We start from the raw sequence: 24,754 nt of genomic DNA, 5'->3' as shown, positions 1-24,754 counted from the left end.
CACCATAAGCCTGAGTATCAACACTGTCCGTGCTGCGGTCATACTACTGCGGTACCTCTGCCTCTCTCCGGCACTGATAGTAGTGGCTGATTCTCCACATAGGACATCAGAATTGTAGTGTGTAGTATCTGGATCAGTATAGTAGTAGTACAGCAGTGTACCTGAGTGCTGTACTGTATATAGTATAGTATATAGTACAGCAGTGTATGTGAGTGCTGTAGTGTAAATAGTATTAGTACAGCAGTGTATGTGAGTGCTGTAGTGTATATAGTATATAGTACAGCAGTGTATGTGAGTGCTGTAGTGTATATAGTAGTATTACAGCAGTGTATCTGAGTGCTGTAGTGTATATAGTATATAGTACAGCAGTGTATGTGAGTGCTGTAGTGTATATAGTATATAGTACAGCAGTGTATGTGAGTGCTGTAGTGTATATAGTATTAGTACAGCAGTGTATGTGAGTGCTGTAGTGTATATAGTATATAGTACAGCAGTGTATGTGAGTGCTGTAGTGTATATAGTATATAGTACAGCAGTGTATGTGAGTGCTGTAGTGTATATAGTATAGTATATAGTACAGTAGTGTATGTGAGTGCTGTAGTGTATATAGTATAGTATTAGTACAGCAGTGTATCTGAGTGCTGTAGTGTATATAGTATAGTATTAGTACAGTAGTGTATCTGAGTGCTGTAGTGTATATAGTATATCGTACAGCAGTGTATGTGAGTGCTGTAGTGTAAATAGTATTAGTACAGCAGTGTATGTGAGTGCTGTAGTGTATATAGTATATAGTACAGCAGTGTATGTGAGTGCTGTAGTGTATATAGTAGTATTACAGCAGTGTATGTGAGTGCTGTAGTGTATATAGTACAGCAGTGTATGTGAGTGCTGTTGTGTATATAGTATATAGTACAGCAGTGTATGTGAGTGCTGTAGTGTAAATAGTATTAGTACAGCAGTGTATGTGAGTGCTGTAGTGTATATAGTATAGTATTAGTACAGCAGTGTATGTGAGTGCTGTAGTGTATATAGTATTAGTACAGCAGTGTATGTGAGTGCTGTAGTGTATATAGTATTAGTACAGCAGTGTATGTGAGTGCTGTAGTGTATATAGTATAGCAGTGTATCTGAGTGCTGTAGTGTATATAGTATTAGTACAGCAGTGTATTTGAGTGTTGTAGTGTATATAGTATATAGTACAGCAGGGTATCTGAGTGCTGTAGTTTATATAGTATATAGTACAGCAGTGTATGTGAGTGCTGTAGTGTATATAGTATAGTATTAGTACAGCAGTGTATGTGAGTGCTGTAGTGTATATAGTATAGTATTAGTACAGCAGTGTATGTGAGTGCTGTAGTGTATATAGTATTAGTACAGCAGTGTATCTGAGTGCTGTAGTGTATATAGTATTAGTACAGCAGTGTATGTGAGTGCTGTAGTGTATATAGTATAGTATATAGTACAGCAGTGTATGTGAGTGCTGTAGTGTATATAGTATAGTATTAGTACAGCAGTGTATGTGAGTGCTGTAGTGTATATAGTATAGTATTAGTACAGCAGTGTATGTGAGTGCTGTAGTGTATATAGTATTAGTACAGCAGTGTATGTGAGTGCTGTAGTGTATATAGTATTAGTACAGCAGTTTATCTGAGTGCTGTAGTGTATATCGTATATTATATAGTACAGCAGTGTATCTGAGTGCTGTAGTGTATATACTATATTATATAGTACAGCGGTGTATGTGAGTGCTGTAGTGTATATAGTATAGTATTAGTGCAGCAGTGTATGTGAGTGCTGTAGTGTATATAGTATTAGTACAGCAGTGTATGTGAGTGCTGTAGTGTATATAGTATTAGTACAGCAGTGTATGTGAGTGCTGTAGTGTGTATAGTATTAGTACAGCAGTGTATGTGAGTGCTGTAGTGTATATAGTATAGTATTAGTACAGCAGTGTATGTGAGTGCTGTAGTGTATATAGTATGTAGTACAGCAGTGTATGTGAGTGCTGTAGTGTATATAGTATTAGTACAGCAGTGTATGTGAGTGCTGTAGTGTATATAGTATGTAGTACAGCAGTGTATGTGAGTGCTGTAGTGTATATAGTATTAGTACAGCAGTGTATGTGAGTGCTGTAGTGTATATAGTATTAGTACAGCAGTGTATTTGAGTGCTGTAATGTATATAGTAGTAGTACACCAGTGTATCTGAGTGCTGCAGTGTTTATAGTAGTAGTACAGCAGTGTATGTGAGTGCTGAAGTGTATATAGTATTAGTACAGCAGTGTATGTGAGTGCTGTAGTGTATATAGTATATAGTACAGCAGTGTATGTGAGTGCTGTAGTGTATATAGTATTAGTACAGTAGTGTATGTGAGTGCTGTAGTGTATATAGTATAGTATTAGTACAGCAGTGTATGTGAGTGCTGTAGTGTATATAGTATAGTATATAGTACAGCAGTGTATGTGAGTGCTGTAGTGTATATAGTATTAGTACAGCAGTGTATGTGAGTGCTGTAGTGTATATAGTATAGTATTAGTACAGCAGTGTATCTGAGTGCTGTCGTGTATATAGTATAGTATATAGTACAGCAGTGTATCTGAGTGCTGTAGTGTATATAGTATTAGTACAGCAGTGTATGTGAGTGCTGTAGTGTATATAGTATACTAGAAAATGTACCCGGCGCTGCCCAGGTATAAAGTGTCAGTGTGTTAATTAGATTTGTTCTAAGGTGCCCAGGAGGCCAAGCTAAAGGTATTGTTTCATCTGAGTTAATCAGTGAAATTAGTGTATACCTGTAGTGCATAGTTGGAGGGGTTCTGTATACCCACAATGTATAGTTTTAAGGGGTCTCGCATATCTGTAGTGCATAGTTGGGGGGCTGTATACCTATAGTGTATAGTTGGGGGGGTCCTGTATACCTGTAGTGTGTAGTTGGGGGGCTGTATACCTGTAGTGTATAGTTGAGGGAGGTCCTGTATACCTGCAGTGTACAGTTGGTGAAGGTCCTGTATACCTGTACTGTATAGTTCGGGGGTCCTGTATACCTGTAGTATATAGTTGGTGCTGTATACCTGTAATGTATAGTTGGTGGAGGCCTTGTATACCTGTAGTTTATAGTTTGAGGGTCCTGGATACCTGTAGTGTATAATTGGTGGAGGTCTTGTATACCTGTAGTATATAGTTCGTGGGTCCTGTATACCTGTAGTGCATAGTTTGAAGGTCCTGTATAGCTGTAGTATAGAGTTGGTGGAATTCCTGTATACCTGTAGTGTATAGTTTGGGGTCCTATATACCTGTAGTATATAGTTGGTGAAGTTCCTGTATACCTGTAGTATATAGCTTTGGGGTCCTGTATACTTGTAGTATAGAGTTGGTGAAGGTGCTGTATACCTGTAGTATATAGTTGGTGGAGTTCCTGTATACCTGTAGGGTATAGTTTTGAGTCCTGTTTACCTGTAGTGTATAGTTTGGGGTCCTGTATACCTGTAGTATATAGTTGGTGGAGGTCCTGTATACCTGAAGTATATAGTTGGTGGAGGTCCTGTATACCTGTAGTGTATAGTTTTGGGGTCCTGTATACCTGTAGTGTAAAGTTTGGGGTCCTGTATACCTGTAGTTTTATAGTTGGTGAAGGTCCCGTGCACCTGTAGTGTATAGTTTTGGGGTCCTGTATACCTGTAGTGTCCTGTATACCTGCAGGGTCGTATTTACCATTAGGCACCCATGGTCTGGTGCGTAGGGTAGCACCTTGCAGAGGGGCAGTACCCTCCCATTGAGACTTGCCAGAAAATCTGGTGTCTTTTCAAGGGGGGTATGGCGGTATTGGTCAGGTCTGGTATAGCGGTGTTATCCAGTCACAGTACGGCGGTATTGGTCAGGTCTGGTATGGCAGTGCTATTTAGTCACAGTGTGTCGGTATTGGTCATGTCTGGTATGGCGGTGTTATCGAGTCACAGTATGGCGGTATTGGTCAGGTCTGGTGAGGCGGTGTTCTCCAGTCACAATGTGGCGGTATTGGTCAGGTCTGGTATAGTGGTGTTATCCAGTCACAGTATGGCGGTATTGGTCAGGTGTGGTATGGCAGTGTTATCCAGTCACAGTATGGCAGTATTGGTTAGGTCTGGTATGGCAATGTTATCCAGTCATAGTATGGCGGTATTGGTCAGGTCTGGTATGGCAGTGTTATCCAGTCACAGTATGGCGGTATTGGTCAGGTGTGGTATGACAGTGTTATCCAGTTACAGTATGGCGGTATTGGTCAGTTCTGGTATAGCAGTTTTCTCCAGTCATAGTATGGTGGTATTGGTCAGGTGTGTTATGACAGTGTTACCCAGTCACAGTATGGTAGTATTGGTCAGGTCTGGTGTGGCGGTGTTATCCAGTCATGGTATGGTGGTATTGGTCAGGTCTGGTATAGCGGTGTTATCCAGTCACAGTATGGCGGTATTGGGCAGGTCTGATATGATGGTGTTATCCAGTCACAGTTTGGCGGTATTGGTCAGGTCTGGTATGGCAGTGTTATCCAGTCACAGTATGGCGGTATTGGTCAGGTCTGGTATGGCAGTGTTATCCAGTCACAGTTTGGTATACCTGTAGTGCCCTGTATATACATGTACTGTATAGATGGAGTAGGGGGACCTGTATATACATGTACTGTATAGATGCAGTAGGGGGCCCTGTATATACATGTACTGTATAGATGGAGTAGGGGGCCCTGTATATACATGTACTGTATAGATGGAGTAGGGGGTCCTGTATATACATGTACTGTATAGATGGAGTAGGGGGTCCTGTATATATGTACTGTATAGATGGAGTAGAGGGTCCTGTATACATGTACTGTATATATAGAGTAGGGGACCCTGTATATATGTACTGTATAGATGGAGTAGGGGGCCCTGTATATATATGTACTGAATAGATGGAGTAGGGGTCCTGTATATATATGTGCTGTATAGATGGAGTAGGGGGCGCTGTATACATGTACAGTATAGATGGAGTAGGGGGTCCTGTATACCTGTACCGTATAGATGGAGTAGGGGGTCCTGTATACATGTACTGTATAGATGGAGTAGGGGGCCCTGTATACATGTACTGTATAGATGGAGTAGGGGGTCCTGTATACATGTACTGTATAGATGGAGTAGGGGGTCCGGTATACATGTACTGTATAGATGGAGTAGGGGGTCCTGTATACATGTACTGTATAGATGGAGTAGGGGGCCCTGTATACATGTACTGTATAGATGGAGTAGGGGGTCCTGTATACATGTACTGTATAGATGGAGTAGGGGGTCCTGTATATATGTATATATGTAACCTTCCCGGGCACCCAATGTATCTGTGTGCCAAATTTGGGGTCAAACGGTTCAGGCGTTTGAAAGTCTATTTGGGACAGACAGACAGAAGGACAAACAGACAGACAGACTTTGATTTTTATTATATAGATAGTACAGCAGTGTATGTGAGTGCTGTAGTGTATATAGTATATAGTACAGCAGTGTATGTGAGTGCTGTAGTGTATATAGTATTAGTACAGCAGTGTATGTGAGTGCTGTAGTGTATATAGCATAGTATTAGTACAGCAGTGTATGTGAATGCTGTAGTGTATATAGTATTAGTACAGCAGTGTATGTGAGTGCTGTAGTGTATATAGTATAGTATATAGTACAGCAGTGTATGTGAGTGCTGTAGTGTATATAGTATTAGTACAGCAGTGTATGTGAGTGCTGCAGTGTATATGGTATAGTATTATTACAGCAGTGTATGTGAGTGCTGTAGTGTATATAGTATTAGTACAGCAGTGTATCTGAGTGTTGTAGTGTATATAGTATTATATCTGAGTGCTATTATAGTATTATATCATATCATATCTGAGTGCTGTAGTGTATATAGTATAGTATATAGTACAGCAGTGTATGTGAGTGCTGTAGTGTATATAGTATAGTATTAGTACAGCATTGTATGTGAGTGCTGTAGTGTATATAGTATATAGTACAGCAGTGTATGTGAGTGCTACAGTGTATATAGTATAGTATTATTACAGCAGTGTATCTGAGTGCTGTAGTATATATAGTATTAGTACAGCAGTGTATGTGAGTGCTGTAGTGTATATAGTATATAGTACAGCAGTGTGAGTGCTGTAGTGTATATAGTATATAGTACAGCAGTGTATCTGAGTGCTGTAGTGTATATAGTATATAGTACAGCAGCGTATCTGAGTGCTGTAGTGTATATAGTATATAGTACAGCAGTGTATCTGAGTGCTGTAGTGTATATAGTATATAGTACAGCAGTGTATCTGAGTGCTGTAGTGTATATAGTATATTATATAGTACAGCAGTGTATCTGAGTGCTGTAGTGTATATAGTATAGTATTATTACAGCAGTGTATGTGAGTGCTGTAGTGTATATAGTATTAGTACAGCAGTGTATGTGAGTGTTGTAGTGTATATAGTATTGGTACAGCAGTGTATCTGAGTGCTGTAGTGTATATAGTATATAGTACAGCAGTTTATCTGAGTGCTGTAGTGTATATAGTATATAGTACAGCAGTGTATCTGAGTGCTGTAGTGTATATAGTATATAGTACAGCAGTGTATCTGAGTGCTGTAGTGTATATAGTATATAGTACAGCAGTGTATCTGAGTGCTGTAGTGTATATACTATATTATATAGTACAGCGGTGTATGTGAGTGCTGTAGTGTATATAGTATAGTATTAGTACAGCAGTGTATGTGAGAGCTGTAGTGTATATAGTATATAGTACAGCAATGTATGTGAGTGCTGTAGTGTATATAGTATTAGTACAGCAGTGTATGTGAGTGCTGTAGTGTATATAGTAGTAGTACAGCAGTGTATGTGAGTGCTGTAGTGTATATAGTATTGTATTAGTACAGCAGTGTATCTGAGTGCTGTAGTGTGTATAGTATATAGTACAGCAGTGTATGTGAGTGCTGTAGTGTATATAGTATAGTATTAATACAGCAGTGTATGTGAGTGCTGTAGTGTATATAGTATATAGTACAGCAGTGTATGTGAGTGCTGTAGTGTATATAGTATTAGTACAGTAGTGTATCTGAGTGCTGTAGTGTATATAGTATAGTATTAGTACAGCAGTGTATGTGAGTGCTGTAGTGTATATAGTATAGTATTAGTACAGCAGTGTATGTGAGTGCTGTAGTGTATATAGTATATAGTACAGCAGTGTATGTGAGTGCTGTAGTGTATATAGTATAGTATTAGTACAGCAGTGTATGTGAGTGCTGTAGTGTATATAGTATATAGTACAGCAGTGTATGTGAGTGCTGTAGTGTATATAGTATAGTATTAGTACAGCAGTGTATGTGAGTGCTGTAGTGTATATAGTATTAGTACAGCAGTGTATGTGAGTGCTGTAGTGTATATAGTATAGTATTAGTACAGCAGTGTATCTGAGTGCTGTAGTTTATATAGTATATAGTACAGCAGTGTATGTGAGTGCTGTAGTGTATATAGTTTATAGTACAGCAGTGTATGTGAGTGCTGTAGTGTATATAGTATATAGTACAGCAGTGTATGTGAGTGCTGTAGTGCAGCGTTTCCCAACCGGGGTGCCGCGGCACACTGGTGTGCCGTGAGAACCCGCCAGCTGTGCCGCGGGATCCCGGTCGGAAATTAGAAACTGTCCCTTTAATATCCCTAGAAGCTGCGGCCGCGCAGCTTCTAGGGATATGCCGATGGATTGATGTTCCGCCCGCTCACACAGTGAGCGGGCGAAACATTCAATCGCGCACAATGTCAGAGCAGGACCTGTCAGCGTCCTGCTCTGACATTGACTCCCATAGGCCGCGGCACTTCATGCCAGCAGCCTATGGGAGGCCGGGACGTGACCTCTCCGGCAGGCGTGATGATGTGACGTCATCACGCCTGCCGGAGGTTCAGTCGCCGCGGCTCACAGGACGGAGCCTGAAGAGGAGGGAGAACACACAGCGCCGATTAGGTGAGTATGATGGTTTGTTGTTTTGTTTTTTTTAAAACTATTGGTGCATATTCTCATACTGCAGGGGGCATTATATGGGGGCATACTGCAGGGGGCATTATATGGGGGGCATACTGCAAGGGGCATTATATGGGGGCATACTGCAGGGGACATTAATATATGGGGGCATACTGCAGGGGGCATTAATATATGGGGGCATACTGCAGGGGGCATTATAGGGGGGCATACTGCAGGGGGCATTATATGGGGGCATACTGCAGGGGGCATTAATATATGGGGGCATACTGCAGGGGGCATTAATATATGGGGGCATACTGCAGGGGGCATTATATGGGGGCATACTGCAGGGGGCATTATATGGGGGCATACTGCAGGGGACATTAATATATGGGGGCATACTGCAGAGGGCATTATTAATATATGGGGGCATACTGCAGGGGGCATTATATGGGGGGCATACTGCAGAGGGCATTATTAATATATGGGGGCATACTGCAGGGGGCATTATATGGGGGGCATACTGCAAGGGGCATTATATGGGGGCATACTGCAGGGGACATTAATATATGGGGGCATACTGCAGGGGGCATTAATATATGGGGGCATACTGCAGGGGGCATTATATGGGGGCATACTGCAGGGGGCATTATATGGGGGCATACTGCAGGGGGCATTAATATATGGGGGCATACTGCAGGGGGCATTATATGGGGGCATACTGCAGGGGGCATTATATGGGGGCATACTGCAGGGGGCATTAATATATGGGGGCATACTGCAGGGGGCATTAATATATGGGGGCATACTGCAGGGGGCATTATATGGGGGCATACTGCAGGGGGCATTATATGGGGCATACTGCAGGGGGCATTAATATATGGGGGCATACTGCAGAGGGCATTATTAATATATGGGGGCATACTGCAGAGGGCATTATTAATATATGGGGGCATACTGCAGAGGGCATTATTATTATATGGGGGCATACTGCAGGGGGCATTATTATTATATGGGGGCATACTGCAGGGGGCATTATTATTATATGGGGCATACTGCAGGGGGCATTATTATTATTATATGGGGGCATACTGCAGGGGGCATTATTATTATATGGGGCATACTGCAGGGGGCATTATTATTATTATATGGGGGCATACTGCAGGGGGCATTATTATTATATGGGGCATACTGCAGAGGGCATTATTATTATATGGGGGCATACTGCAGGGGCATTATTATTATATGGGGGCATACTGCAGGGGGCATTATTATTATATGGGGCATACTGCAGGGGGCATTATTATTATTATATGGGGGCATACTGCAGGGGGCATTATTATTATATGGGGCATACTGCAGGGGGCATTATTACTGTATGAGGGCAAAGCAGGGGGCACTTGTACTCTGGCCTCATGGCCATAGTACGTCTCATTGTACCCCTTTATACTGCAGTTATATGAGCCACATAATTATCAGCACCATATACTGTGGCTATACAGTGCACATCACCACAGTATATGGTGCTGATAATTATGTGCTCATATACGTGGGACTGTATGTATGAGTTTTCATGGGACTGTTATATATATATATATATATATATATATATATATATATATATATATATATATATATGGGAATACATGGCACTGTATGTATGAGGTTACATGGGATTGTATATATGAGGGGGTTATCCTTTTTTATTTCACTTTTTTAAAATGAATAATTTATTGAAAGGATCTCTGCCCGGCATATGTCACTCTTGAGGGCTTAAAAAGCAGCTCTTGTGGTGATAAGAAGCTGATTTAAAACCCCCAAGAGTGAACTCCGTGAACTATATGTATAATATGTACTGTTTTAGTGTCATTTTGTGCCATTTTGGTTGGTGGTGTGCCCCGGGATTTTTTAAGTATAAAAAGTGTGCCGCGGCTCAAAAAAGGTTGAAAATCACTGCTGTAGTGTATATAGTATATAGTACAGCAGTGTATCTGAGTGCTGTAGTGTATATAGTATTAGTACAGCAGTGTATCTGAGTGCTGTAGTGTGTATAGTATATAGTACAGCAGTGTATGTGAGTGCTGTAGTGTGTATAGTATATAGTACAGCAGTGTATGTGAGTGCTGTAGTGTATATAGCATAGTATTAGTACAGCAGTGTATGTGAATGCTGTAGTGTATATAGTATTAGTACAGCAGTGTATGTGAGTGCTGTAGTGTATATAGTATATAGTACAGCAGTGTATGTGAGTGCTGTAGTGTATATAGTATATAGTACAGCAGTGTATGTGAGTGCTGTAGTGTATATAGTATATAGTACAGCAGTGTATGTGAGTGCTGTAGTGTATATAGTATATAGTACAGCAGCGTATGTGAGTGCTGTAGTGTATATAGTATATAGTACAGCAGTGTATGTGAGTGCTGTAGTGTATATAGTATATAGTACAGCAGTGTGAGTGCCGTAGTGTGTATAGTATATAGTACAGCAGTTTATCTGAGTGCTGTAGTGTATATAGTATTAGTACAGCAGTGTATGTGAGTGCTGTAGTGTATATAGTAGTAGTACAGCAGTGTATGTGAGTGCTGTAGTGTATATAGTATAGTATTAGTACAGTAGTGTATGTGAGTGCTGTAGTGTATATAGTACAGCAGTGAATGTGAGTGCTGTAGTGTATATAGTATATAGTACAGCAGTGTATGTGAGTGCTGTAGTAGTGTATATAGTATATAGTACAGCAGTGTATGTGAGTGCTGTAGTAGTGTATATAGTATATAGTACAGCAGTGTAGGTGAGTGCTGTAGTGTATATAGTATAGTATATAGTACAGCAGTGTATGTGAGTGCTGTAGTGTATATAGTATAGTATATAGTACAGCAGTGTATGTGAGTGCTGTAGTGTGTATAGTATATAGTACAGCAGTGTATGTGAGTGCTGTAGTGTGTATAGTATATAGTACAGCAGTGTATGTGAGTGCTGTAGTGTATATAGTATATAGTACAGCAGTGTATGTGAGTGCTGTAGTGTATATAGTATATAGTACAGCAGTGTATATGAGTGCTGTAGTGTATATAGTATATAGTACAGCAGTGTATGTGAGTGCTGTAGTGTATATAGTATATAGTACAGCAGTGTATCTGAGTGCTGTAGTGTATATAGTATATAGTACAGTAGTGTATGTGAGTGCTGTAGTGTATATAGTATATAGTACAGCAGTGTATGTGAGTGCTGTAGTGTATATAGTATTAGTACAGCACTGTATGTGAGTGCTGTAGTGTATATAGTATATAGTACAGCAGTGTATCTGAGTGCTGTAGTGTATATAGTATATAGTACAGCAGTGTATGTGAGTGCTGTAGTGTATATAGTATATAGTACAGCAGCGTATGTGAGTGCTGTAGTGTGTATAGTGTATAGTACAGCAGTGTATGTGAGTGCTGTAGTGTATATAGTATATAGTACAGCAGTGTATCTGAGTGCTGTAGTGTATATAGTATAGTATATAGTACAGCAGTGTATGTGAGTGCTGTAGTGTATATAGTATATAGTACAGCAGTGTGAGTGCCGTAGTGTATATAGTATATAGTACAGCAGTGTATCTGAGTGCTGTAGTGTATATAGTATATAGTACAGCAGTGTGAGTGCTGTAGTGTATATAGTATATAGTACAGCAGTGTGAGTGCTGTAGTGTATATAGTATAGTATTAGTACAGCAGTGTATCTGAGTGCTGTAGTGTATATAGTATATAGTACAGCAGTGTATCTGAGTGCTGTAGTGTATATAGTATATAGTACAGTAGTGTATGTGAGTGCTGTAGTGTATATAGTATATAGTACAGCAGTGTATCTGAGTGCTGTAGTGTATATAGTATTAGTACAGCAGTGTATGTGAGTGCTGTAGTGTATATAGTATATAGTACAGCAGTGTATCTGAGTGCTGTAGTGTATATAGTATATAGTACAGCAGTTTATGTGAGTGCTGTAGTGTATATAGTATAGTATATAGTACAGCAGTGTATGTGAGTGCTGTAGTGTATATAGTATATAGTACAGCAGTGTGAGTGCCGTAGTGTATATAGTATATAGTACAGCAGTGTGAGTGCTGTAGTGTATATAGTATATAGTACAGCAGTGTATCTGAGTGCTGTAGTGTATATAGTATATAGTACAGCAGTGTATTTGAGTGCTGTAGTGTATATAGTATATAGTACAGCAGTGTATGTGAGTGCTGTAGTGTATATAATATAGTATTAGTACAGCAGTGTATCTGAGTGCTGTAGTGTATATAGTATAGTATTAGTACAGCAGTGTATCTGAGTGCTGTAGTGTATATAGTATATAGTACAGTAGTGTATGTGAGTGCTGTAGTGTATATAGTATATAGTACAGCAGTGTATGTGAGTGCTGTAGTGTATATAATATTAGTACAGCAGTGTATGTGAGTGCTGTAGTGTATATAGTATTAGTACAGCAGTGTACCTGAGTGCTGTACTGTATATAGTATATAGTACAGCAGTGTATGTGAGTGCTGTAGTGTATATAGTATAGTATATAGTACAGCAGTGTATCTGAGTGCTGTAGTGTATATAGTATATAGTACAGCAGTGTATGTGAGTGCTGTAGTGTATATAGTATATAGTACAGCAGCGTATGTGAGTGCTGTAGTGTATATAGTATATAGTACAGCAGTGTATGTGAGTGCTGTAGTGTATATAGTATATAGTACAGCAGTGTGAGTGCTGTAGTGTATATAGTATTAGTACAGCAGAGTATGTGAGTGCTGTAGTGTATAGTATATAGTACAGCAGTGTATGTGAGTGCTGTAGTGTATATAGTATATAGTACAGCAGTGTATGTGAGTGCTGTAGTGTATATAGTATATAGTACAGCAGTGTATGTGAGTGCTGTAGTGTATATAGTATAGTATATAGTACAGCAGTGTATGTGAGTGCTGTAGTGTATATAGTATAGTATATAGTACAGCAGTGTATGTGAGTGCTGTAGTGTATATAGTATATAGTACAGCAGTGTGAGTGCCGTAGTGTATATAGTATATAGTACAGCAGTGTATCTGAGTGCTGTAGTGTATATAGTATATAGTACAGCAGTGTGAGTGCTGTAGTGTATATAGTATAGTATAGTATTAGTACAGCAGTGTATGTGAGTGCTGTAGTGTATATAGTATAGTATTAGTACAGCAGTGTATGTGAGTGCTGTAGTGTATATAGTATATAGTACAGCAGTGTATGTGAGTGCTGTAGTGTATATAGTATAGTATATAGTACAGCAGTGTATGTGAGCGCTGTAGTGTATATAGTATAGTATATAGTACAGCAGTGTGAGTGCCGTAGTGTATATAGTATATAGTACAGCAGTGTATGTGAGTGCTGTAGTGTATATAGTATATAGTACAGCAGTGTATGTGAGTGCTGTAGTGTATATAGTATATAGTACAGCAGTGTATGTGAGTGCTGTAGTGTATATAGTATATAGTACAGCAGTGTATCTGAGTGCTGTAGTGTATATAGTATATAGTACAGCAGTGTATGTGAGTGCTGTAGTGTATATAGTATATAGTACAGCAGTGTATGTGAGTGCTGTAGTGTATATAGTATATAGTACAGCAGTGTGAGTGCTGTAGTGTATATAGTATATAGTACAGCAGTGTATGTGAGTGCTGTAGTGTATATAGTATATAGTACAGCAGTGTGAGTGCTGTAGTGTATATAGTATATAGTACAGCAGTGTATGTGAGTGCTGTAGTGTATATAGTATATAGTACAGCAGTGTATGTGAGTGCTGTAGTGTATATAGTATATAGTACAGCAGTGTGAGTGCTGTAGTGTATATAGTTTATAGTACAGCAGTGTATGTGAGTGCTGTAGTGTATATAGTATATAGTACAGCAGTGTATCTGAGTGCTGTAGTGTATATAGTATATAGTACAGCAGTGTATGTGAGTGCTGTAGTGTATATAGTATATAGTACAGCAGCGTATGTGAGTGCTGTAGTGTGTATAGTGTATAGTACAGCAGTGTATGTGAGTGCTGTAGTGTATATAGTATATAGTACAGCAGTGTATCTGAGTGCTGTAGTGTATATAGTATAGTATATAGTACAGCAGTGTATGTGAGTGCTGTAGTGTATATAGTATATAGTACAGCAGTGTGAGTGCCGTAGTGTATATAGTATATAGTACAGCAGTGTATCTGAGTGCTGTAGTGTATATAGTATATAGTACAGCAGTGTGAGTGCTGTAGTGTATATAGTATATAGTACAGCAGTGTGAGTGCTGTAGTGTATATAGTATAGTATTAGTACAGCAGTGTATCTGAGTGCTGTAGTGTATATAGTATATAGTACAGCAGTGTATCTGAGTGCTGTAGTGTATATAGTATATAGTACAGTAGTGTATGTGAGTGCTGTAGTGTATATAGTATATAGTACAGCAGTGTATCTGAGTGCTGTAGTGTATATAGTATTAGTACAGCAGTGTATGTGAGTGCTGTAGTGTATATAGTATATAGTACAGCAGTGTATCTGAGTGCTGTAGTGTATATAGTATATAGTACAGCAGTTTATGTGAGTGCTGTAGTGTATATAGTATAGTATATAGTACAGCAGTGTATGTGAGTGCTGTAGTGTATATAGTATATAGTACAGCAGTGTGAGTGCCGTAGTGTATATAGTATATAGTACAGCAGTGTGAGTGCTGTAGTGTATATAGTATATAGTACAGCAGTGTATCTGAGTGCTGTAGTGTATATAGTATATAGTACAGCAGTGTATTTGAGTGCTGTAGTGTATATAGTATATAGTACAGCAGTGTATGTGAGTGCTGTAGTGTATATAATATAGTATTAGTACAGCAGTGTATCTGAGTGCTGTAGTGTATATAGTATAGTATTAGTACAGCAGTGTATCTGAGTGCTGTAGTGTATATAGTATATAGTACAGTAGTGTATGTGAGTGCTGTAGTGTATATAGTATATAGTACAGCAGTGTATGTGAGTGCTGTAGTGTATATAATATTAGTACAGCAGTGTATGTGAGTGCTGTAGTGTATATAGTATTAGTACAGCAGTGTACCTGAGTGCTGTACTGTATATAGTATATAGTACAGCAGTGTATGTGAGTGCTGTAGTGTATATAGTATAGTATATAGTACAGCAGTGTATCTGAGTGCTGTAGTGTATATAGTATATAGTACAGCAGTGTATGTGAGTGCTGTAGTGTATATAGTATATAGTACAGCAGCGTATGTGAGTGCTGTAGTGTATATAGTATATAGTACAGCAGTGTATGTGAGTGCTGTAGTGTATATAGTATATAGTACAGCAGTGTGAGTGCTGTAGTGTATATAGTATTAGTACAGCAGAGTATGTGAGTGCTGTAGTGTATAGTATATAGTACAGCAGTGTATGTGAGTGCTGTAGTGTATATAGTATATAGTACAGCAGTGTATGTGAGTGCTGTAGTGTATATAGTATATAGTACAGCAGTGTATGTGAGTGCTGTAGTGTATATAGTATAGTATATAGTACAGCAGTGTATGTGAGTGCTGTAGTGTATATAGTATAGTATATAGTACAGCAGTGTATGTGAGTGCTGTAGTGTATATAGTATATAGTACAGCAGTGTGAGTGCCGTAGTGTATATAGTATATAGTACAGCAGTGTATCTGAGTGCTGTAGTGTATATAGTATATAGTACAGCAGTGTGAGTGCTGTAGTGTATATAGTATAGTATAGTATTAGTACAGCAGTGTATGTGAGTGCTGTAGTGTATATAGTATAGTATTAGTACAGCAGTGTATGTGAGTGCTGTAGTGTATATAGTATATAGTACAGCAGTGTATGTGAGTGCTGTAGTGTATATAGTATAGTATATAGTACAGCAGTGTATGTGAGCGCTGTAGTGTATATAGTATAGTATATAGTACAGCAGTGTGAGTGCCGTAGTGTATATAGTATATAGTACAGCAGTGTATGTGAGTGCTGTAGTGTATATAGTATATAGTACAGCAGTGTATGTGAGTGCTGTAGTGTATATAGTATATAGTACAGCAGTGTATGTGAGTGCTGTAGTGTATATAGTATATAGTACAGCAGTGTATCTGAGTGCTGTAGTGTATATAGTATATAGTACAGCAGTGTATTTGAGTGCTGTAGTGTATATAGTATATAGTACAGCAGTGTATGTGAGTGCTGTAGTGTATATAGTATATAGTACAGCAGTGTGAGTGCTGTAGTGTATATAGTATATAGTACAGCAGTGTATGTGAGTGCTGTAGTGTATATAGTATATAGTACAGCAGTGTGAGTGCTGTAGTGTATATAGTATATAGTACAGCAGTGTATGTGAGTGCTGTAGTGTATATAGTATATAGTACAGCAGTGTATGTGAGTGCTGTAGTGTATATAGTATATAGTACAGCAGTGTGAGTGCTGTAGTGTATATAGTTTATAGTACAGCAGTGTATGTGAGTGCTGTAGTGTATATAGTATATAGTACAGCAGTGTATCTGAGTGCTGTAGTGTATATAGTATAGTATATAGTACAGTAGTGTATGTGAGTGCTGTAGTGTATATAGTATATAGTACAGCAGTGTGAGTGCTGTAGTGTATATAGTATATAGTACAGCAGTGTATGTGAGTGCTGTAGTGTATATAGTATATAGTACAGCAGTGTATGTGAGTGCTGTAGTGTATATAGTATATAGTACAGCAGTGTGAGTGCTGTAGTGTATATAGTTTATAGTACAGCAGTGTATGTGAGTGCTGTAGTGTATATAGTATATAGTACAGCAGTGTGAGTGCCGTAGTGTATATAGTATATAGTACAGCAGTGTATCTGAGTGCTGTAGTGTATATAGTATATAGTACAGCAGTGTGAGTGCTGTAGTGTATATAGTATATAGTACAGCAGTGTATGTGAGTGCTGTAGTGTATATAGTATATAGTACAGCAGTGTGAGTGCTGTAGTGTATATAGTATATAGTACAGCAGTGTATGTGAGTGCTGTAGTGTATATAGTATATAGTACAGCAGTGTATGTGAGTGCTGTAGTGTATATAGTATATAGTACAGCAGTGTGAGTGCTGTAGTGTATATAGTATATAGTACAGCAGTGTATCTGAGTGCTGTAGTGTATATAGTATATAGTACAGCAGTGTATCTGAGTGCTGTAGTGACATGTAGTTGTGTGTTACATCAGCTGCCACGTGTTGCACACTGTGTGTTGTTGGTGTCAGGCTCCGCCCCCTGCACATGGTGTGGAAAGTTACTGGAGACCGAGAAGCAGCTCCTTCCCATATCACAGACCCCAAATACAGGAACCGGCGCAGCCCCCCACCCAGAGCCTCCTGTCATTGTAACTGCTAATCCCTCATTACCATCACAGTGATCCAGACTCCTAACAAGAGAGCCCCCCCGACTCTGATCACCAGGACCCCCCCCCCTACACACACACTATGCGTCTCAGACCCCGAACATTAGAAATACCCCCCCCACACACACTGAGCACCAGACCCCAAACAAAGGAGACCCCCCCCCCTCCCAGAGTGAGGACACCAGACTACAAAGGAGACCAACCCAGACTGTGATTACCAGACCCCAAACAAAAGAGACCCCCAGACTGAAAATTAGACCTAAACAAGGAGACCCCCAGACTGTGATCCCCAAATCCCAGAGGAGAAAATGAGATCCCCCCCATACAGAGAGTATCAGACTCCAACCAAAGGAGACCCCCTCCAGACTGTAAGCACCAGACCCACAAATGAGACCCCCTCCAGACTGTAAGCACCAGACCCCCAAATGAGACCCCCTCCAGACTGTAAGCACCAGACCCCCAAATGAGACCCACCAGACCCCCAAATCAGACCCCCTAGACTGTAAGCACCAGACCCCAAATAATTGAACCCCCCCCCCCCACACACACACACACACACAGATTTTGATGATCAACCTCAACCCTAGAGTCACTGTGAGCACTATACCCCAAAGGAGACCCCCCCCCACACACACAGATGCGAGCACCAAAACCACAAACAATGAAGACTTTCCAAACCGTGATCATCAAACACCAGACTGTGAGACAAACAATGGAGATCCCCTCCCCCCCCCCCCCCCCCAAAAAAAAAAAAACTGTCCCCAAATCCTGTAGGTGTCAGACGCCAAAATGCCCTTGAGACTGTGATCAACACTGAGATTTATACAGCGTTATATTAAGTCCACACTAAGCGCTATATAGAGTCCACACTGAGCGTTATATACAGTCCACACTAAGCGCTATATACAGTCCACACTGAGCGTTATCTTATACCGACTACACTAAGCGCTATATACAGCCCACACTGAGCGCTATATACAGCCCACACTGAGCGTTATATACAGTCCACACTAAGCGCTATATAGAGTCCGCACTGAGCGTTATCTTATACCGACTACACTAAGCGCTATATACAGTCCACACTGAGCGTTATCTTATACCGACTACACTGAGCGCTTTATACAGTCCACACTGAGCGCTATATACAGTCCACACTAAGCGCTATATAGAGTCCACACTGAGCGTTATATACAGTCCACACTAAGCGCTATATAGAGTCCACACTGAGCGTTATATACAGTCCACACTGAGCGCTATATACAGTCCACACTAAGCGCTATATAGAGTCCACACTGAGCGTTATATACAGTCCACACTAAGCGCTATATAGAGTCCACACTGAGCGTTATCTTATACCGACTACACTAAGCGCTATATACAGTCCACACTGAGCTTTATCTTATACCGACTACACTGAGCGCTTTATACAGTCCACACTGAGCGCTATATACAGTCCACACTGAGCGCTATATACAGCCTACACTGACAGCGTTATAGACAGTCCACACTGAGCGTTATATACAGCCTACACTGACAGCGCTTTACACAGTCCACACTGAGCGTTATTTACAGTCCACACTGACAGCCAACACTGGGCGTTTTATCTTCACATACAGACCACACTGATAGCGCTACTGTGGTGGGGATATAGATGTATTTAGAAGCGTTGTTAGTGTGGACTGTATATATATATATATATATATATATATATATATATATATATATATATATATATATATATATATATATATGTGTGTGTGTATAGTCCAAAATTGACAGCGCTGTATACCGACTACACCAACAGTGCTATAATACATGTATGCATATATATATATATGTATCGTATATATCGCTTTATACCAACTACACAGCGTTCATCCTAATACACTGACAGCCCTATATACCGACTGCACTAACAGTGCTAATATATATATGTATATACTGTTCACACTGATGCACTGACAGCCCTATATGCCGACTACAAAGTACTATACATACTACACTAACAGCTCTAATCTGTACTATTTTATAGATAGTACATGCTAACAGCACCATATACAGTATATACTGTCAGCACTATATGGTCCACAGTAACAGCGCTAAATATACAACAGCACACAGAAAACGCTGTATACCGACTACACTGACAGCGCTATATACCGTCCACAATGAGCGACCGCTATATTCTGTACACACTGACAGCGTTGTATACAGACTGCACTGAGCGTTATATACAGTCTATATTGAGCATTATTTGCAGTGTACACTGTGGGTTACATAGTCTACATTGACAACGCTATATACCATCCACACTGAGCGTTATACACAGGCTATACTGAGCGTTATATAGAGTCTACACTGAGCGTTATATACAGTGCACACAGCTGACAGAGCTATACTGACAGCGCTGTATACTGAGAGCGGTATACACAGTCCACACTGACAGCTCTATATACAGTCCACACTGAGCGTTATATACAGTCTATACTGACAGCGCTATATACAGACTACACTGACATCGCTATATACAGTCTATACTGACATCGCTATATACAGTCTATACAGACAGCGCTATATACAGGCTACACTGACAGCGCTATATACGGTCTATACTGACAGCGCTATATACAGTCTATACTGACAGCGCTATATACAGTCTATACTGACAGCGTTATATAAAGTCCACACTGAGCGTTATATACAGTCTATACTGACAGCGCTATATACAGTCTATACTGACAGCGCTATATACAGTCTATACTGACAGCGCTATATACAGTCTATACTGACAGCGCTATATACAGTCTATACTGACAGCGTTATATAAAGTCCACACTGAGCGTTATATACAGTCTATACTGACAGCGCTATATACAGTCTATACAGACAGCGCTATATACAGTCTATACAGACAGCGCTATATACAGTCTATACAGACAGCGCTATATACAGTCTATACTGACAGCGCTATATACAGTCTATACTGACAGCGCTATATACAGTCTATACAGACAGCGCTATATACAGTCTATACAGACAGCGCTATATACGGTCTATACTGACAGCGCTATATACAGTCTATACTGACAGCGCTATATACAGTCTATACTGACAGCGCTATATACAGTCTATACTGACAGCGTTATATAAAGTCCACACTGAGCGTTATATACAGTCTATACTGACAGCGCTATATACAGTCCTCACTGACAGCGCTATATACAGTCTATACTGACAGCGCTATATACAGTCTATACTGACAGCGCTATATACAGTCTATACAGACAGCGCTATATACAGTCAGTCCTACAGACAGCGCTATATACAGTCTATACTGACAGCGCTATATACAGTCTATACTGACAGCGCTATATACAGTCCTCACTGACAGCGCTATATACAGTCTATACAGACAGCGCTATATACAGTCTATACTGACAGCGCTATATACAGTCTATACAGACAGCGCTATATACAGTCTATACAGACAGCGCTATATACAGTCAGTCCTACAGACAGCGCTATATACAGTCTATACTGACAGCGCTATATACGGTCTATACAGACAGCGCTATATACAGTCTATACTGACAGCGTTATATACAGTCTATACAGACAGCGCTATATACAGTCTATACAGACAGCGCTATATACAGTCTATACAGACAGCGCTATATACAGTCTATACTGACAGCGCTATATACAGTCAGTCCTACAGACAGCGCTATATACAGTCTATACTGACAGCGCTATATACGGTCTATACAGACATCGCTATATACAGTCTATACAGACAGCGCTATATACAGTCTATACTGACAGCGCTATATACGGTCTATACAGACAGCGCTATATACAGTCTATACAGACAGCGCTATATACAGTCTATACAGACAGCGCTATATACAGTCTATACTGACAGCGCTATACAGTCTATACTGACAGCGTTATATACAGTCTATACAGACAGCGCTATATACAGTCTATACAGACAGCGCTATATACAGTCTATACTGACAGCGCTATATACAGTCTATACTGACAGCGCTATATACAGTCTATACTGACAGCGCTATATACAGTCCTCACTGACAGCGCTATATACAGTCTATACTGACAGCGCTATATACAGTCTATACTGACAGCGCTATATACAGTCTATACTGACAGCGCTATATACAGTCTCTACAGACAGCGCTATATACAGTCTATACTGACAGCGCTATATACAGTCTATACAGACAGCGCTATATACAGTCTATACAGACAGCGCTATATACAGTCTATACAGACAGCGCTATATACAGTCTATACAGACAGCGCTATATACAGTCTATACAGACAGCGCTATATACGGTCAGTCCTACAGACACAAGTTTGAGAAGTTCCCTATAGGCGGCCGCCCCGTGTATCCCCGCACGTCTGACCGTCTCCTGACCGCACGTGTGTACAGGGACCAGCGTCCTCCGCACAGGGGGGCGGCTCACTTACCATTCTGCGAGTGGCCCCTGAGTGATGTGAGTGGCCCCCGGCTCCTGGATGGTTCAGAGCTCCTACAGTCAGTAGTCAGTGGCCCCTGGTGCTTGTGGTCTGTGGACACCTCCTGTACTGTCAGTGGCCCCTGGTCTGCAGGTAGTGGCCCCTGGTCTGCAGGTAGTGGCTCCTGGTCTGCAGGTAGTGGCTCCTGGTCTGCAGGTAGTGGCTCCTAGCTCCTGCAGCCTCTCAGTGGCTCCTGGTGTGCAGATAGTGGCCCCTGGCTCCTGGTCTGTAGATAGTGGCCCCTGGTCTGTAGATAGTGGCCCCTGGTCTGTAGATAGTGGCCCCCGGCTCCTGGTCTGTAGATAGTGGCCCCCGGCTCCTGGTCTGTAGATAGTGACCCCCGGCTCCTGGTCTGTAGATAGTGGCCCCTGGCTCCTGGTCTGTAGATAGTGGCCCCCGGCTCCTGGGAGACGCTTCTCTCTCTAGCGACCAACTGTCATTGTCAGAGGGTTTTTCTTAAAGGCAAAGTTGCATCATCCTCGGCGGCTGTGAGGAGAAGGAGGAGGAGGCCCCGGCGCTCAGCTCCTCCTGTTGCTGCTGCTGAGTGGAGGTCGGGGAAGGCTTCTTCTCCTCCTCCTCCCCCGAGTCTGACCTGTAATACGGTTATAATGGACACACCGACCACACCGGGGATCGCCTGTCTGTGCCGGGATGTGCGGCCTGCCGGGTACCACCTCCTGGGGACACGTGACGTCAGCGCCGATCCCACCGATCACTCTGACACATCGGGCCGTTTGATTCATTCATTGGAAGATTCGGTGGTCGGGAGTCTGTGGAGGGTCCGGGGTGTCCGCAGTGTGCGGGGGGGGGGGGGGGGGGGGGGGGGGCTCAATATTCACTGTTTATATTCTATAGGATGAGATTGTATCTTTTATATGTTACATTGTATCCTCTATATATTCCTCTATACATGCCACACCATCTCTTATATGTTACATTGTATCCTCTATATATTACTCTATCTTCTATATGTTACATTGTATCCTCTATATATTCCTCTATACATGCCACACCATCTCTTATATGTTACATTGTATCCTCTATATATTCCTCTATACATGCCACACCATCTCTTATATGTTACATTGTATCCTCTATATATTACTCTATCTTCTATATGTTACATTATATCCTCTATATATTCCTCTATACATGCCACACCATCTCTTATATGTTACATTGTATCCTCTATATATTACTCTATCTTCTATATGTTACATTATATCCCCGATTATCATCTATATATTACACACCATCTTCTATATATTACATTATATCCTCTATACATGCCACACCATGTTCTATATGTTACATTATATCCTCTATACATGCCACACCATCTTCTATATATTACATTATATCCTCTATACATGCCACACCATCTCTTATATGTTACATTGTATCCTCTATATATTACTCTATCTTCTATATGTTACATTGTATCCTCTCTATATTCCTCTATACATGCCACACCATCTCTTATATGTTACATTGTATCCTCTATATATTACTCTATCTTCTATATGTTACATTATATCCCCGATTATCATCTATATATTACACACCATCTTCTATATATTACATTATATCCTCTATACATGCCACACCATGTTCTATATGTTACATTATATCCTCTATACATGCCACACCATCTTCTATATATTACATTATATCCTCTATACATGCCACACCATCTCTTATATGTTACATTGTATCCTCTATATATTACTCTATCTTCTATATGTTACATTGCATCTTACATGAGCTACATAGTATCTTTTATATTTACCTTATTGTGGTGTCCCACTAGGAGTGTTACTGCTGTTCACACCCTTCGCAAAAGTCTGTACTTTTTGTGGTCTTATTACAGCCAAAGTATTCCTAAAGATGACCACTAGATTTTGCTGTTTTGTATATTGAAGTATGGAAGCTGCACAGCTGAAGTGTCTCAAAGGGTAATTGTATTTATGTGTACCAGATTCTGTGAGCCAGTAGGATCGTTACTTTCTTCTGTCCTATCACCTCATCAATTTCTACTCTTCTGTTGCACTCTTTCCACCTAACCACAGTGCACCTTACACGCTGGATAGAAAGTTAGTCCCTTGGGTGAAGGAAAAGTCTTAGTTGAGCTTTGGTGGAGAATGGACGCAGATCAGACAGCCTCCACGGGGGTTATACCTGGGCCCTGGTCCTCTGCCAGGTCCCCTCTACAGGATAGAGTTAGTCTTAGTTAATGCCCCACATGGGTAGGACACAGGACAGTGCCATGTTACAAACATCTTTCTTAAAGTGCCTATACCCTGCAATATGCAGTGTTAAACTCCTCAGGAGAGGACTAGCCAACAGATCATCTCAACCCACGCCGAGGACTAAGAGTAACTATAGTGCAGGACAGTATCCATTAAAGAGCCAAAGAGCTAGGAACTGATCCGGGTGGAGCAAAGTTACTGGAAAGTCTATGAACTCCATCTCGCAGCGCGCATGTCAGCAGGAAACCCTCAGCACTCTGCTCATCCCAGCCATGATTAAGATTGCGGTTAGCAATCGAAACGCGTAGGCTTCTCTCTGGGGGGGTTGCCGCAGTGTGTGCACGGTGCTGGGGTGTTAATAAAGCTCAATTCATTTAATCCTGGCCGGGAGCTGGACTCATTTTTCCTGTTCATCATCCCAGGTAAGGTCTGGGGCCTGAGTCACCTATTAGTACGGTTCAGCCAAAGCTAGTGGGCATAAGGTGGTGTGAAGACTAGAGAAAAGGTCAATAGATGGGCACAGGTTGTCTTCTAATTCTTCTACTTCAAGTATTTCTCTATACACTCCAACATCCCGGCAGAGCACATTACTACTTGGGTT

At 40.7% G+C, this 24,754-nt stretch overlaps 1 protein-coding gene across 1 annotated transcript in view; it reads right to left on the bottom strand.

Annotated features, from left to right (window-relative positions):
* Positions 1-22,572, bottom strand: part of SLC6A9 (solute carrier family 6 member 9) — a 101,139-nt gene extending 78,567 nt beyond the window's left edge. Inside the window, exon 1 of the mRNA XM_069981172.1 lies at positions 21,857-22,572. The gene's annotated coding sequence lies outside the window, so the exon portion shown is untranslated. The remainder of the gene's footprint in view (positions 1-21,856) is intronic.
* Between the last annotated feature and the right edge of the window lie 2,182 nt (positions 22,573-24,754).

This window comes from Dendropsophus ebraccatus, chromosome 8 (genome assembly GCF_027789765.1).
Source record: "Dendropsophus ebraccatus isolate aDenEbr1 chromosome 8, aDenEbr1.pat, whole genome shotgun sequence".
Classification (NCBI taxonomy): Eukaryota; Metazoa; Chordata; class Amphibia; order Anura; family Hylidae; genus Dendropsophus; species Dendropsophus ebraccatus.
The sequence above is the reverse complement of the archived record's forward strand: the minus strand, read 5'-3'. Positions and strand labels throughout refer to the sequence as shown.